This window comes from Marmota marmota, unplaced genomic scaffold, assembly GCF_001458135.2.
Source record: "Marmota marmota marmota unplaced genomic scaffold, marMar, whole genome shotgun sequence".
Lineage (NCBI taxonomy): Eukaryota > Metazoa > Chordata > Mammalia > Rodentia > Sciuridae > Marmota > Marmota marmota.
In genome coordinates, this window is record NW_025999944.1 from 540,697 (window position 1) to 557,049 (window position 16,353).

Genomic DNA, 16,353 nt, shown 5'->3' on the forward strand with positions numbered 1-16,353 from the left:
GCTGGGGGCTTATTTGGGGACATGCTCTGGGTGATAGTTTGACGGTAAAGCCAATGGATACACTGACCACTTGGACATGGCAATAAGGAAATGGAGGAATGAAGGTTGGACTCTGGCCAGCAGCTGTGAGGAGGTGGGGAGTTACTGAGAACCAGTGGGCACCAACAGCTCTGCTTCGAGTTGTGTTTAAATGTAGTGTGAGGATTTGTGTCAATGTGACCAGAATACCTGACAAGAACAACCTACAGGAGGAAAAGCTCATTTTAGCTCATGGTGTCAGAGGTTTCAGTCCACAGGCGGTCAACTATATTGCTTGGGCCCTAGGTGAGGCAGAACCTCATGGCAGAAGGACAGTGGTAGAAGACAGCTAGTCCACTCATGGCAGCAGAGAAACAGAAAGGAGGGGAGAAGGGGCCACAGGGAAGATGAACTCTTCCAGGGCATGCACCCAGGGACCCACCCCCTCTGCCACTCCCCACCTATCTAAAGTCACCACCCAGTCAGCCCATTCAAAATAGGGTGGACTCAGTGCCGAGGCGACGGCTCTTGCAATCCAGTCACTTCACCTCTGAAGACTCCTGTATTCACAGAAGACCTCTGGGAAGCCAACTATTACAGATGTCAGTTAGACAGCCAAGTCGGGGTTGAGGTGGACACAGGGCCTGGGGTCAGGTAAAGACCGACATTGGAGACACACATTTGGGAGTCTGGATCTGGATCAGAGAGCTTTAAAACACTCCATCTGGACAAACTCCCCTAGGAAGAGGGCCAAAGCACAGAGGAGAAGAGGCTAAACACAGCATCCTGGGGATCCCAACATGATTTCTTTTGATTGGCTATTGACAATTTGTAATTGCATATGTTTAGGGGTACAAAGTGATGCTGATACATGAGCACAATGTGCAGTCACCAAATCTAGCTAACACATCCACCACCTCAAACACTTGCTGTTGATTTCCCTGCCTAGCTGGGGCTTAGCCTCGGCCAAGGTGTCCCTCCCTGCTCCCCATCCATCCCAGAGCCTGGAAATCACCACCCTGCTCTCTGCTCCCAAGAGTTCACCATTCTTAGGTTCCACACGTGAGTAAGAAAATGCAGTCTGAGGACTCCATCAATTGAAGATTTGACAGGCAAAAAGAAATGGTTGGAAGAAACAGCTAGGAAGTTAGAAGAAAATCCCTGGGGACAGGCCTCAGAGAAGCCTCCAGAAGAAAATATTGCAAGAAGGAGAGAGCCATCCACACCAAAAGTGACCCTGAGTAAGACGAGGACCGAGATGGACATGGGCTTCAGCACATGGAGACCACCCAGCACCACGGTGAGGACAGAGGTCCAGCCGCGCAGGTCAGGGAGAACCCGGAGGACAGGAATAAGTGGAAGAGCGAGGCCTCTGTGTCCAGTCGCTTTGCTGAACAGGGAGCTGAGGAATGAGATGAGCAAGGACACAAAGCCCAGGGGACAGATGTGGGTTTCTTATAATGATGTAAGATAAAGGTGTTGGCCCGGAGGACCCACCAACTGTCCCGTGGGGGGAGGGAGACTGACAGGCAGGAGCAAGAAGAAGCTGTGGCAGTGGAGCAGCTGAAGTGACTGTGCAGGGGACGCTGGGCCCGGGGAGGGCAAGGACAGCTCCATCCTAGCAAGAGGGAAGTCTGGGGCTGCCCAAGATGTGCAGGCCGGTCAACACCAGGAAGAGAAGGTGAGCCCAAGGCATGGCTCCTGCTTTCTCCATGAAATGGGAGCGTGAATTGGAAGGAGTGGAATGTTACAGGTTTGAAGAGAGAGTCTTTGACATAACGATCTGAAAAGGAGTTGGTCAATTTGTTAGCAAAGTACCGTGAGGTCGTCTGCTGGGGCTGAGGTCACACATGCCATGCGGGTGACTTTTCCCCAGCCACCCTTAGCCGTTCCCACACAGGCGCAGACAGGTGGTCAGTGGGAGAGGGGATTCGTCGGGCCGTAAGACGCAGGATAGAACAGGAAAAGGAAAGTGTCTTTGGAGGAGCCATCGCAGTGTCGTCTAAGGCACCAAGCTGAGGAGGGAGGGACAGGGCAGAGAGGACGGGTGGTGGCCATGCTGGAGAGGTGGGTGCGGGCTGGACATCTCAAATCCACTTGGGATGCTGGAGGGAAGGTGCTGGAGGAACAGAGAGGTAATAATCACAGGCGGCGACCGAGTTGGGGAGAGTGGAGGAGACATTTCGGAGGTGATGCAGCCTCTGCATTCAGCGGCCCGACTACGGCCTCATTAGCCGCCAGGCCAGCTGAGTCTACCTGGGGTGCTGGGGACTTGGCCAAGAGTATGGCTTCCACAGCCCCCAAGTTCCTACCATCTCTTTGGAAAGAGGGTGTTGAGCTGATTCCCACCGCCGGCTTCTGAGCTCTTTGCTCATTGTCCATGTCTGAGCCCCATATCTGTTGTGGTCCCCCAGCTTGGGAAGGAGGCAGGGCTGCCACAGAAGAGACCTATGACAGGTGACAAAGACAGCAGACAGGCCTGCGCAGCCCGGGCCCATCTGATGGGAGCTGAGCAGATTGAGGGCTGCAGATGTGGCTATTTTTAAATACCCTGTTCACAGACTCAAAGGGAACAGGAGACAGCTACGTGGGCTCTGGAGGAAATCGATGCCAGAAGAGAAACCTCAGAGGGGCACGAGGGCTCTGGGAAGTGGCCGTCCACACCCACTCAGGGAGACAGGTCGTCCACGAGGTTTCCTTCCAGCACCAGGGGAGACTAGGAGGCTCAGGCCAGCCTCACAGGAGAGCAGGGCGTTTACTGAGCAGGGGCCCCAGATCGCTCCTGGCCTCACCCACTTCTCCACGCAGGGCCTACTGAGCACTGAGGAAGGAGCTTTTGCCAAGGAAGGTACAGAGTCCCAATGACAAGCAGGACCCCCGTCTCCCTCCAGAAGTCTCACCTGCCCAGGTGGGTCTAGCCCAGGCCCTGAAGGGCTTAGGGAATGCCCCTCCCCACCCACCCTGCACCTGCAGCCTCACTGGGAAGAGTGTGCAGGGCTGGGAGAGGCTGCGCTTCCCCACCCTGTCCCACCCAAACAGTCAGCGCTTGGTGGGGGAAAGTGGGAGCTCCCCCTCAGTCTTCCAAGAAGGAGAGGGTCTGATACACGGAACAGGGGGCTTCCAGATTTGCAGGAAGAGCGAGGACGTGAGTCAGGGAAGTATCGGTTGGAGGAGGCGATTCCCAGAGCTCATCCTGAAACCGCCTGGATCTCAGGAGTCAGTTTGGGATTCCTGCACCGTCCCCACACAGCTCCCTGGGGGGCCCAGAGGGGAAGGGAGCAGGCCAGCCTCCCGTGGGACACAAAGTACTTGCAGCGTCAGCTTCCGGAGCCTGCTCCAGCCATCCCAGCCACCCTGCTCCGCTCTGCCCACCAGGCAAGACACAGCTGAAGGCAGGACTTGAGGTCTTCTAAGCAAAAGAAGTTTCTCCTAAAAATTCCAGCCATTTCTAGCAGTGAGTCTCCTTGAGAAAAACCACCCGGCGCTCCTTCCAGTGATGCGGAGGAAGGGCCAGGATGAGCAGAGGAGGGCCTTTCAGGCCTGTTGGAAAAGACCCTTCCCACGCCTTGCTAAGAGGGCTGGGAGCCCTGTGGGGGCTGAGAAGCCTTCCAGAAGAGACCCCTGAGCCCCTGCACACGTGAGGCTGTTGAAGCACCCCCGGCTCTTGCAGCAGGGGACCCCAAAGGGGCCATCTGCAGGACACAAATGAATGAGGGGCTGTGATACTGGAGCCTGTCCAAAGAGGGTGACATCCTGCACTCCAAGGGGCAAAGTACAGCCACAGTGAGCACCCCAGGGAGACAGGCCTGCCATGACATGAGCTCAGAATTCACCACACAGAATATCAAAAGGTGCATGACCCCAAGCTGGTGAGGCAGGATATATCCATTAGAGCAATAAATGCCATCAGTACCGAGGGCTGAAGCAACCAGGGCACAGATTTTTTTTTCCCTATTACAGACAAAAGAAGCAGATCTGAGAACTGAGGCCATTGAGCAGGATCACCAAACGTGGCAGCTGAGCTAGGGGGAGCCATGGTCTCTGGACTTCTCATCCAGGCTCTTGCTGCCAACCTTGTGCCTCACACCCTCCTTGTGGAAGCACAGCAGAGGAGCCCTGGGAAACAGCTGCCTGGGACTTTCCTCTGGTGCAGACAAATGGATTCTTAGACTGTTAGCGGGCAGACATTGAGTTAAGGCAGTCCTAAAGCGCCCCCTGCTGGAGGAACAATGACCCTATTTATATATATTTTGTCGGTTTCTCAAATGCCAATAATTGCTGTTTTCTTGGTATTTGCAACTGTCACTGCTTGCCATGCTCTCTGGAATATTCAAATTTTGAACACTGTTTTCTACTGATTGAAACCCAAAATCTGCCGGGGTGTGGTGGTGCACATCTGTAATTCCAGCACCTCGAGAGGCTGAGGCAAGAGGATCACAAGTTCAAAGTCAGCCTCAGCAATTTAGTGAGGGCCTAAACAACTCAGAGACCCGGTCTCTAAATAGAATATAAACAAGGGCTGGGGATGTGGCTCAGTGGTTAAGCTCCCCTGGGTTCAATCCCTAGTACAAAAACAAACAGACAAAAAGAAAACCTAAAATCTGCAGTTGAAGTACGCTGTCACAACTGAATTAACCTCTGCACCTCTCTTTTAATATCTCGCATGTGCCAACCCTGGGGAGCCAAGCACGTAGAACACTGGCTTCATCTGTGCCAACTGAGCTGCGACTCATGTTTGCTCTCTGCTCTGGGGCCAAACCCATAAGGAAACAATAGCCAGTGAGTTTGTTGGAAGGAACCCCACTACCATGTACGAAGATCTAATAAAACAAATGAAAAAAAAAATGGCCATCTTTGGCCTGAAAATGGTGTGGTAAATTTTTTAATCTATTGCTTAATTAAGTGCTTTTCTTCTAATTTTTAAAGCCACAGTTCCTAAAGGATGCAGCCATTTTTTCCATTACAATAAAAATTGAGATGCCTCGAAGCTTCCTGTCATTTGGTCTCACAGATGGGAACCCCTGGGCACTCCATATTCCCCCTGCCCTTCACCAGTTTCAAAACTTGGCTTTGACTTCACCAATCTGAAGCTGGAGTCCTGCCTTCTCACGCTGTCACCCATCCTCCTCAGTCCTCTGGGGCTCAGGTCCATCTCCACCTTCCTCCCAGGAGTCCAAAACAGAAAGGTCACGTTCACAAAAGGTAAAATCTCCTTAAGATTTTTCTTGTGGCAGATTTTCCCTAATCAACATGTCTCGATTCACCTGGTCTTTATGGGCTAGTTTTTCACCTTTAGGAACAGAGGCCTTCAGATTCGCACCCCTGTCTCCAGAAGCCTCCTTTCTAGAAAACAGCCAGCACTCCACACCCAATTCCCATTGCAAACACACCCAGATAAAACTCCTCCCCAGCAAGCAAGGTCCACATGGTAGATCACTCTCAGAGTCTGTATCCCTTCAACAAAAAACAGGAGGGGAGGGCCAGGAGAGGTGCCGTGGCACAAAATCCAAGTTATGCTCTGTCCTTGTGCATCACAGTGAATCCCACTTCTATGTATAATTACAATGCACTAATTAAAATAATAACCCTAATAGGGAGACCAGTGGAGAAGAGGAAGGGCAGGGGGAAGGGAAGGGGAAAGGGAGGCACTGGGGAATGACATTGATCAAATTATGTCATATGCATGCACAAATGTCACAAGGAATCCCACTATTATGTAGATTAAAATACAATAATAAAAACATTTTTAAAAAGCTGTCTTGAGCTTAATAAGAGCCCCCAGCTCATTACCCTTATCCCAGGCCCCCTTTTGTCCAACTGTGTTTCTCCACAATCACCTCTTCCAGCAGATTTACATAAAAATAGACAGTTTTCTGTGGATCTCTAGGTCTTCTCTTTTTTAATATTTATTTTTTAGTTACAGGTGGACACAATGTCTTTATTTTACTTTTTGTGGTGCTGAGGATGGAGCCCAGTGCCTCACCACACCAGGCGAGCGCTGTCCCTGAGCCCCAGCCCAGCCCTAGGTCTTCTCTCTTCGAGGCTCTTGGCTGTGCACATCACTCTGCTGAGCTCTTCTTCCACTGCCCCATACATGTTCCTTTTGTCAGCCATGAACCTCGAGGTGGGTGAGGAAAGGGTAAGGCTTTCTCCTAGTCCCCAGCCCCAACCAGCTCAAAGGGGCTGAGAGACCCTGAGACCCCAGGGCTGAGGAAGGGCCCAGGACGAGACCTAGGCATAGGGCAGACCTTGTCCTCCGGTCCACCCCCACCTCTGTCCAGTTCTGAGGGCAGCTTCTCTTCACATGATGGGAAAGACACCAGGTTCCTGTTCTCCCAGCTTAACAAGTCTGGCAAAAAGAGACTTGGTTTCCTCCACCATTCCCTGGCCAGTTCCCAGGAAGGCCTCCGCAGCACCTTGCAAGCACAGGCTACGCGGGGCAGCAACAGGCAGTCACTTTCTCACGGTTCTGGAGGCTGGACGTCCAAGAACAGGTATGGGCAGGATGGGTTCCTCTGAGCCCTCACTCCCTGGCTTGCCAATGATTGTCCTCTCCCTGTGTGTTCATGGTACCTTCCCTCTGTATGTGTCTGTCTGTCCAAACGTCCCTTCTTATAAGGCTGCTCATCATATGAGAGCCACCCTAATGACCTTAATTTAACAAGAACCTCTGTGAAAACCGTATCTCCAAATAAGGTCGCACCTGAGGGGCTACAGGTGGGGACCTCAGCAGGTGAAGGCAGGCCCAATTCAACCCCAAACACACCTGCTTCGTCTCCCCCAGATGGCACCGGACACCTCTGTCCCTCAGGGGATTGACAGTAGGATTGGGCACAGGGTGTCCCTATGGCAGAGAATGAGGTTCTATGAAGATATTCCTGCCCCAAACTGGAGACAATCGTCCCCAAAGACAAGGTGCTGTGGAAGCAAAGAAAACGAGGACAAACTTCCTTCCTCCTGGGTAAGACTTGACATCGATGGTACAGTGCGACACCAACTGCACAAGCACCAGGCACTCGCCCAGCCCCTGGCATATTAGGGTGTGTGTGTGTGTGTGTGTGTGTGTGTGTGTGTGCACGTGCAGTTCTAGGGTGGGGGGGCATTTCAAATCTGATCTTTTTTACCTTTTCATAGAAGGGTGTTTTTAGGCCCTGAGTGATAAGTAATGGAGGGGCTGGGGCCGGGGCTCGGTGGTAGAGCCCTTGCCTAGCATGCATGAGGCACGGGGTTCAGTTCTCCGCATCACAGACAAATAAATGAATAAAATAAACGTTTATTAACATCTAAAACATCTTTTTTAAACATCTTTTTTTAAAAAAAGAAAAGTAATGGAGCTCCAGGTCAGGGTAGCCCTGCTCAGGGGTCCCACTGCTCTGGGGGCCCCACTGCTCTGGGAGAAAGAGGCCTGTGTGGAAGCCCAATTCTAGCCCAAATACGGAACTTGGGAAGGCCCTGACCCTCTCTGGGACTCAGAGTTTTCAAGTATGCAATGAGTCTTCTAAGATCTCTTCACTACTGGTAAGTAGAAGAAGGGGGTGCTTAAACACCCACAAGAACAGAAAACACTTGTAGACTTGTGGTCACTTGTGGTCAGTGCTACTCAACAGCTAACACGTGCAAGTGACCTAAGTGTCCACTGGCAGGTGAGTGGACATGCAAAATATGGTCTCTACATGCAAGAGGATAAGATCTGACCTTAAAATGAAGCAAATTCTGACACAATTTGCTGATGAATGTAAGGACATCATGCTAAGTGGAATATAAAGACAGGTACTGTGTGATCTCTCCTATGTGAGGGACATAGAGTAGTCAACCTGACAGAGACAGAAAGTAGCAGGGTATTGGCCAGGGGCTGGGAGAAGGGGGGATACATAATTATTAATGGACAGAGTTTCAGTTTTGTAAAATGAAAAGAGCCCTTTTAGGTGAGCAGGGCCATTGTCACACAGTGAATTATTTAACACCGTGGGATGTGTGCTAATAATGTGCAGATGGCAACTTTATGCTACTCTTATTTTGCCACAGTAAAAAATAACGGGGATAAGTAAAAGTGCAAAGGAATATTAAAATGTTACTTGTGTGCAAAAAAAGGGGAAAGGGTAAATACAACCTAATATTTTATTTGCTCAGGTATGCATCTTGAAAGTTTTGAAAGATGCACAAGAAACTAAAAATAAAGTTTACCCAGGGAGGTGTGGGAACTGGGCAGATGGAGGGCAGGGTGGGCGTGTCACGGTATCCTTTATTAGAAGTTCTAATTCTATATAAACAGGTCTCAGAAATTCCCAGCTGCTATGAAAAGCGGAAAAGTCTCAGTCCAAGGGTTGCATAATGGCCACGTGACACCCCCCCACACACACCTTTACCAACTGGGTTTACCTTGGCCAGTCACTGACCAGTGACATGTTTTCTATCTTATCTCACTTGGAACCCAGAATAAGCTTCAGGCAAACCAACAAAGCATTTTCCCTTAAGAGAGTTGGGCCAGGGCCACAGAGCTGGCTCAGCAGGGAGCCTTCCCTCTCCCTGGGCTTTCCTCCCCCTCCAGGACATGCCCTCAGGGTGATCAGCACTGACAGTGCCCAGACATGTCTGCGGGCTCCTCTGCTTAACAAGAAGTCAAGGCACCTCCCCCAGGCCTTGGCTGAACCTCTGGCCACTCCTGGCACAGTCGGGGACATGTAGGGGCTCTGGTGGGACAAGAGCCTTGGGGCACGCCTCCTTCACCCTGTCTCTCTCCTCCCCACTGCCCTACTCAGGAGAGTGAACCCGAGCCCTGAGCCCTGAGTCCATCCCTTCACCATCCACCATCCCCATCCCAGTCCTACGCTCCCTGGGGAGCCAGTGAACTTGCCTCCATCTCAACGTCCTTGTAGGTAAAACAGACCCAAGAATAACTACCTCGAAGGACAGAGGCCAAGATGGAAGTGAAGAATGGGATGTGCAAGGCGTTGGCGCTCCATGGGTGCTTCTGGGTGCTGTAGCCCCTTGAGCTGGTGAGAAGTTAGGCCTTGGCCAACCCCCAGTGTCCTCAGGGCATTGGCTCCAGGACACCCCCAGATACCAAGGTTTGCAGACACTCGCATACCATCTATAAAATGGCATGGTATTTGCATACATCCTGTGCAGAGCCCGTGCACACTTTAAATCATCTCCAGATCACTTATAACACCTAGTGCAACTTCGACGCTGAGCAAATAGCTGTGATGCCCCAGTGGTCAGGGAATAGCAGGAAAATCAGTCTGCAGTGTTCAGTGCAGACGCAGGGTTTTCCCTGACATTTTGGGCCATAATTGGTTGCATCTGAAGCTGCAGAACAATGTATATGGGGTGTGGTTCTTGCTAAGCTGTACAGTTTTGATTTGTTAAGTGGTACGTTTTAGTTCTATTCACTTTCTGTGTGTCTGCTGTATGCATTGTATAGGTTCAGAAAAGAACTTTAAAAATGAAACCTATCGAAAATGTGAGGAGCTAAATAAAATGCTTGTCAGGGTGCCCCCAAGACTGCCTCAGTCCCTCCTTTCCTAAGTGCCAGTCATTCTCTGCTACCTCAGGTGCCTTTCCTTTCCCAGCTCCTAAAGTGGCTCATCTGAAACTGCCTTCCTCCTGTGAGCCCAGGGCGTCAGGCCCACCTGGCTGAGAAGTGCCATGTGTCCGCCTCCCACCGACTTCCAGGGCTGCAGCCCTGCCCGCTCCCTCCATGTGCAGGCCCTAGTCAGTCAGCCTCGCCCCGCGCACAAGGGCCTTCTCTGGGTACAAAGCCAGGTGTCAGGTACTACAAATGATAAGAAGCAGTGTCACCTGGCCCTGCATCAGAGCCACCTGGAAACTTCTAAAAATACCCACTCCTCAGCCCACCCCAGAGAATCTGCCAGAAGGCAACCCCAGAAGGAGGGTTCTCTTCTACCAGCACCTGCCACGGGCCAGGCACTTCCCATACCCTGGCCCGGTTAATTCTTTCCCCAGTCCTAGGAAGTTGGCGCTGAGGCCGTCCCCGTTCTGCAGGTGAGGAAAATGAGGCTCAGAGCCATGGGTCCCTGGGGGAGGGGTGGAGTGAGGACTTCCCAAGCCACACTTGCCACAAAGAGATGGTCCTCCCTGTCACTAACTGGGTATTGTCAACCTCAATAACAGAGAGTCTCTCCAAAGAACAGTAGTGTATATCTGGGGGTCAGCAGGGAGCATCACAATGCCCAGCACCTGGTGTGTTCAACCAGCGGAGTCAAGGGACACTCTAAAGGCGAGCAAGGAGCTCAGCCAAGCTGTTCTGAACAATCCTGTTGGCCACAGAGCCAATCACAGGGTGCTCCAGGATCAGTCCAATGACCAGAGTGGCGCCCATCAGAAGTCTGGGGACTGGAGTCCTTGCAGGGTCAGCCTTCCTGGGAGGCAGCTGTGCCCCTGGGCAAGATGTTTATCAGGCGCCCGGGGAGCACAAGATCTCCTCCTTCACAGCCTTCTGGCTTTATTTTATTTCTGGCTAGGGCTTGAAGCAGTAACTCCACTTGGAGGCCCAAGGCTCTTAGCTGACAGAGCAGCATTTTCAGGCTTTCTGGTGCCCGAGGATAGCCTGGGGGAGTCTCAGGCAGCCACTCCGGCTCTGCATTTCTGGCAAGCTTCGGGGTGATTCCAGGATGCCTAAAACAGGGTCTGCTGAGCCTCGTGCTTTGCTCTGAGCAGCAACGTGGGAAAGGGGACAGAGTGCCGTGAGTGCCACCTTGCTGTGGATGCCCTGCTTTGAAGGCGGGTCAGCCAAGGCAGGAGCGCCAGATGGGCCTCAGCCTGGAGGGCTGACCTGGGCCCTCCCAGGAGGTCTCCTCACCTGGAGGTGCTGCCTCCATCCTGCCAGCATCCTAGACACAAGCTCAGCCTCCACAGTCTGCAAGAGTCAGAGGGGAAGAGGACGAAAGGGGGCACATCCCCTCTCTCCCTCAGGGCTTCTGCCACTTGCCTGTTCCTCAGCTCTGCACCCTCCAGGAGACCTCCAGACACTGCTGACCCTGTCCCTGGGAAGCGAGGCCAAGTCCCTGCTGCAGCCTTTTCCCTCCCAGGGAGCAGCGAGCAGGTCCCCCTGCCAGGACCAGGCCTCGGACTTCCTGGAAACAAAGTGCCCACCATCACACAGCAGCTTCCTCCTAGAGAAGGGGCGGGCAGCCCTGCACATCCTGCCTGCTGTGCTCGTTTTCTTTTTTAATGTAAACTCTCTCCCTCCAGCGGAACCACAGGACACAATGTGTGCCTCCATCCTAAGGAGTTGGGGGCCCTTGAGGCTCCACGTGAGTCAGCGTAAGACAGATGTCTCCCCACCTGTGTTACCCTGTGGCACGCAGGTGACTGGACACGACGTGGACCTGTTGAAGCACAGGACCTTGTGCACCTAAGTCACGAGCTCACCTGCGGTTCCAAGTGCTGAGCACTGTCACTGAGATGCCCTGGGTGGAGACTCTTACCCTCTCCTCTTGGACACTTGTTGCCCACACATTTTACTGATGCCATCTGCCTTTGCAGCAAGGACAGACGGCATTAGCAGAAGACATCAGAATGGCCTGAAGAGACTATGAATGGGCAAACGTCACTGAAGGAAGCCCAGCAGCATTACGGCTTCAAGGCGACCTGGAGGTGGGGCTACTTCTGAGGGTCTCCTCAGAGCACAAGCCCACCCCGAGTCCCTGAGAAGGCACACTGGCCACAACGTGGCTCTGATGGGAAACCAAGGCCTCTCTCCTTCCCCAACCCCTTTCTCTTTCCCTGGCTCTCTCTTCCCCTCCCCCTCCTGTCCATCATGCTGCCCCATCCTTGCTTCCTGACCCGAGGCCCAGGAATGTTCTCTGCATGGATGCAAGCAGCGGGGACATTCTCTTGGTGACAAAGCCGTGGACAGGAGTCTCTGCCCCCCAGCCCCTGGAAGCCCCTGTTCCTAAGTCGGCCCCACATAGAGTGGGGCCTGCAAACGCCGGGGGTCTCATGGTTCAGTCTTCTCAGGAGCTCATTGGTAGGCATGTTGTCAACCAAGACAGCACACAGGCCAGGCTTTGGGGTGCTTTCTAGCCAGAGGTGGGTGCTGGCAGCTTGTCCGGCTCCCTAGGACACACCTGCTCCTGGCCATCTGAACAGGTGCCACCCATTCAACCTGTTATTTGGCCTCCCCCCCTCTTGTGAAATTCTTTGCACAAAGAATGAGAAGCCAGGCCCCGCTCAGGCCGCTGCGTTTCTTGGGTATGGTTTACGCATCACTCCAGGACGCTGTGCCCGTCCAGCCTCCTGCGCTTCCAGAAGGCTCTCCACGGCCTCCCACGCTGCAGCCCCGGCCCGTGCCCCCCTGTCTTCCTGGGTGCAGAAGCTGCTTTTCTTTCTGGTGTGCGCGTTGGGAAATTGCATAAACCCCGACTGTGATCCTTTTCCTCCAGCTCTGCTCGCACAGAGCCAGAAGCCATTGCATGGGACACCTGCTATGGTTTGGATCTTAATGTCCCCCCTGTGGGAGGCCTGGTCCCCAACCTGTGGCACTATTGAGAGGGTGGGACTTTAAGGGGTGGGGCCTAGTGGGAGGAAGGTAGGTCCTTGGGGGCGTGCCCCTGACGTGGGCCAGACCCTGCCCCTCCTCTCTCTCCCGACTTCCCAGCTGCCAGGGGCCAGCCTTGCTGTGCCCTGTGCTCTCCAGCGTGGAGCTCTGCCTCCGCAGGCCCAAAGCAGCGGAGCCAACCAGCCCTGGGCCCACACCTCTGAATGCTGGAGACCACGAGTCAAAATGGAGCTCTCCACCTTTTTAAGTTGATGGTTTCGGGTATTCTGTCACAGCGCAGAAGCTCCTGTCCCGCCACATGGACTCCTGAGCCTGCAGAGGCTCACGCAGCTCCACCCTTTGTCCACCCCCGCACTGACCCCTTCACCACGCGGGCGGGGCTCCCCAGGCGCTGCCTCTGCCTTCCCACACATGTCGCTGGTTTCTAGAAGCACAGCGACCCTCGTGGAGTCAAGATTTGAAGAAGGGTAGCTCTTGACAGCGACTCCCGAGCGCCAGAGGCAGGGGGCGGCCTTGCCCTTGATCCGCTGTGGGTCCTTGGGAAGAGAGGCCAAGAGGACCTGTGGAGATGAAGGCCAGGCACCTGCTCACTGTGAGAGGACATGGCAGGTGGCTCCCGGGCAGAGAGGCCGCCAGCTTCCCAGGCCGGGGCCCTGTGACTGGCGAGAGGGGAGGCCACATCAGCTCCCAAGGTCAGAGCTCAGACAGGCAGAGCAGTGATAAGCTGAGCAGGGCTGGACCTGTCCAGCGCAGCCATACACTCGGCCTTGTTTGCCTCTGGCACGGGGACAGCTGGGCTGTGGACAACCCACTGCTGGGCCTACCTGTCACCTGGGTAGAGTGGAGCAAGGTGATGAACTCCCACCCCACACTTGAGCTGTCCACGTTAGATCTTTGGGAGAATCTGATCAAAGCCCTCTCTCCTGAAATTTCATGGGGCATGTGCTCTTGGAAGGGATTAACATGGTTCTCATGGGATCCAGTCTTGGTCAGGCTCCCTGTGTCACCATGTGAGCTCTTCCTCTCACACGTGCTTCTGCCATTGTGAAGCCATACATCCATGAGGTCCTCACCAGATGTGAATGAATGCAGGACCCATGCCTTTGAACCTTCTGAAATGTAAGCTAAATAAACCTCTTTTCTCTGTCCAGCCTTGGGTATTTTGCTACAGTAACAAAAAAAATGGACTAATACAGATTAGTGATATAATATGCCATCTTGCTATCAGACTTACTTGAGACTTTTCTTACTAACTTGATGTAACAGTGGGCATGTGAGAAAACTCCTTGTAGGAGAAATTTCCAGAAGCCTCTAGGAGCTGGAAGTCGTCTCTAGAGTTGTGGGTATTCTGTAGTCAAAACCCTGCTAGGAACCAGGGCCCTTCATCATAAAATGACAAGAATAAATTTGGCCAGCAACCTGAGTGAGCCTGGAAGCAGATTCTGTCCCCATCAAGCATCCAGATGAGAACTCAGCCCTGGATCACAGTTTGGGAGACCCTGAGCAGAGGACCAACCAAGCTGTAGCTTGCTCCTAATTCAAAGGAACAATGAGACAATTAATGTGTGTGTTGTTGTAAACACATTAAATCTGATATATGACAAAAGATAACTAGTAAGGCCATGAGCCAGGAAAGTAGCTAATTGGCTCTCTGGCCCCATGACAGAGTGCTCAGGAGTATTCATGCTGTTAGACAGAAGCAGGGAGTTTCCAAGACTTGGACAAATCGTCACTCCAACATCCAAACAAACCCCTGTGTAGGCTCTGAAGTTAGTGTTTATAGATCTGGGACCTTGTGCTGCAGGAGGAATCACTTACTGAGTGTGCTCTGCAGATGAACCTTTTCCCAGGACACTTTCTGTGACTCACCGTCTAGACTCCAGAGGACTCGTCCTGCTTCATCCTCAAAAGAACCCAGGATGGAGATAGCAAGGGTGTGACACTGATGGTTGCAAAACAGAGCTGAAACCTGCCCACACACCTTGATATCAGCATCGTCACTGTCAGATTTCAGAACACACCTCCTCTGAGTGACTCTTCAGAAGCTTTGATAATTTGTGTGAGATTGATTTCTGATGACTAAACCCAACTCTGATTCGGCAGGTTTCCACTTTTGAGACATTTCTCATCAAGAAATAAGAAATTAGGGCTGGGAATGTGGCTCATGGTAGATCATCATGCCCAAGGCCTGGGTTCCATCCCCAGCACAGGGAGGGATGCTGGGTGGGGAGCAGGAAAGAAGGGAGGGAAATTAGCCAAAAGCCGTGGGACACGCCTGTAGTCCCAACTACTTGGAGGCTGAAGCAGAAGGGTGACTTGAGGAGTTTGAGAACAGCTTGGGCAATGTAGTGAGATCCTGTATCAAAAGAAAGAAATGAGTTCAAAGCCAGCCTCAGCAAGTGAGCAAGGCCCTAAGCAACTTAGTGAGACCCTGTCTCAAAATTAAAAATGAAAAGGGCCGGGGATGTGGCTCCGTGCTTAAGTCCCCCTGGGTTCAATCTACAGTACCGGGAGAAAGGAAGAGAGAGAGAAAGAAAGCTAATAGTTCTGCAACATTTAATGATATGTTTTTACTTTTCCATTCAACTAACATTTATTGTGTGCCAACTGTGGTGCCAGGGGTCAGGAGAGTTTACAGATGACAAAAAGGCTCTGGGCTGGGTTGTAGCTCAGTGGTAGAGCACTTGCCTAGCATGTGTGAGGGCCTGGGTTCCATCCTCAGCAGCACACACACACTCAAAAGGCTTAAGAGAGACTTGCTCTGTCACTTAGGTTATACAAGTGATGGGGCTGAGGCTGGAATCCAGTCTCCTGGCTGCAGGATTCTTTCGTTATAACATGAAGGTACAGCAATATCCCTGGCTCCTTCACTTGAAGGCTACTCTTAGTCTTTCAAAGAAAGTCCCAGCCAGGCACAGTGGCACAGGCCTGTCACTCAGCAACTCTGGAGGCTGAGGTGGGAGGGTCACAAGTGCAAGGGCAACCTATGTAACTTAGCAAGACCCTGTCTCAAAAGGAAATGAAATAAAGGGGCTACAGGTGTCACTCCATGGTACAGAGCCCAGGGGTTCAATTCTTGGACTGGAAAAAAAAAATCTCCTCTTGCTTGGCTTCAATTCAATCCAACGCGCGCTCGTTGAACACCTAACATCACAGTCTGAGATGAGGGCTGAGCTGGACGGTCCACTTGCCGAACCTCTGTATCAAGGCTTTCAAGAATCTCTGAAGATGGCAAGTGGGGGCTGAGATCTCTACACAGGCCTACAGGGCTGCATGCAGGATGGGAGACCCCACCTGGGAAGCCCCTGAACCCTGCAGACCTGTCATCTTCCACTTGACTTGGTTTGTAGGACAGCCATCCAAGGAGTGCCAGGACTGCGGGGCAGGACGCATTTCCTGGGCTGGGGAGTGTCAAAGGCCCCTCCTCTCCACCCAGGCCCAGCTGTCCTCTCCTGGAGCCCAGGAGCCACTTGTCAAAAGAAACGAACTTTATTTTTAGAACCACACACGCCAAACAGCTCCTCAGGAAAAACCCTCAGAGCCCAACTGCCACCACCAGCTTCCCACAAACCTCTCTACCTCCCCCCACTCCTCCTGCTCTTGAGGCCGATTGGCTGGGTCGCATGGGCGGAGCCAAAAAAAGTCCCCCAATGAGCAGCTCCATGGTCTGAAAGGGCGGGGAAACAGCCCAATGAGCATCACCGCAGAGGAGCCAATCAGTTGGCAGCTAGAAGTTGCTGGGGCCGCTGTGAGCCAATCATCAGCTGGCAGCTGGAAGTTTGCTGGCAGCTGGAAGTTTGCTGGGGCCCCTT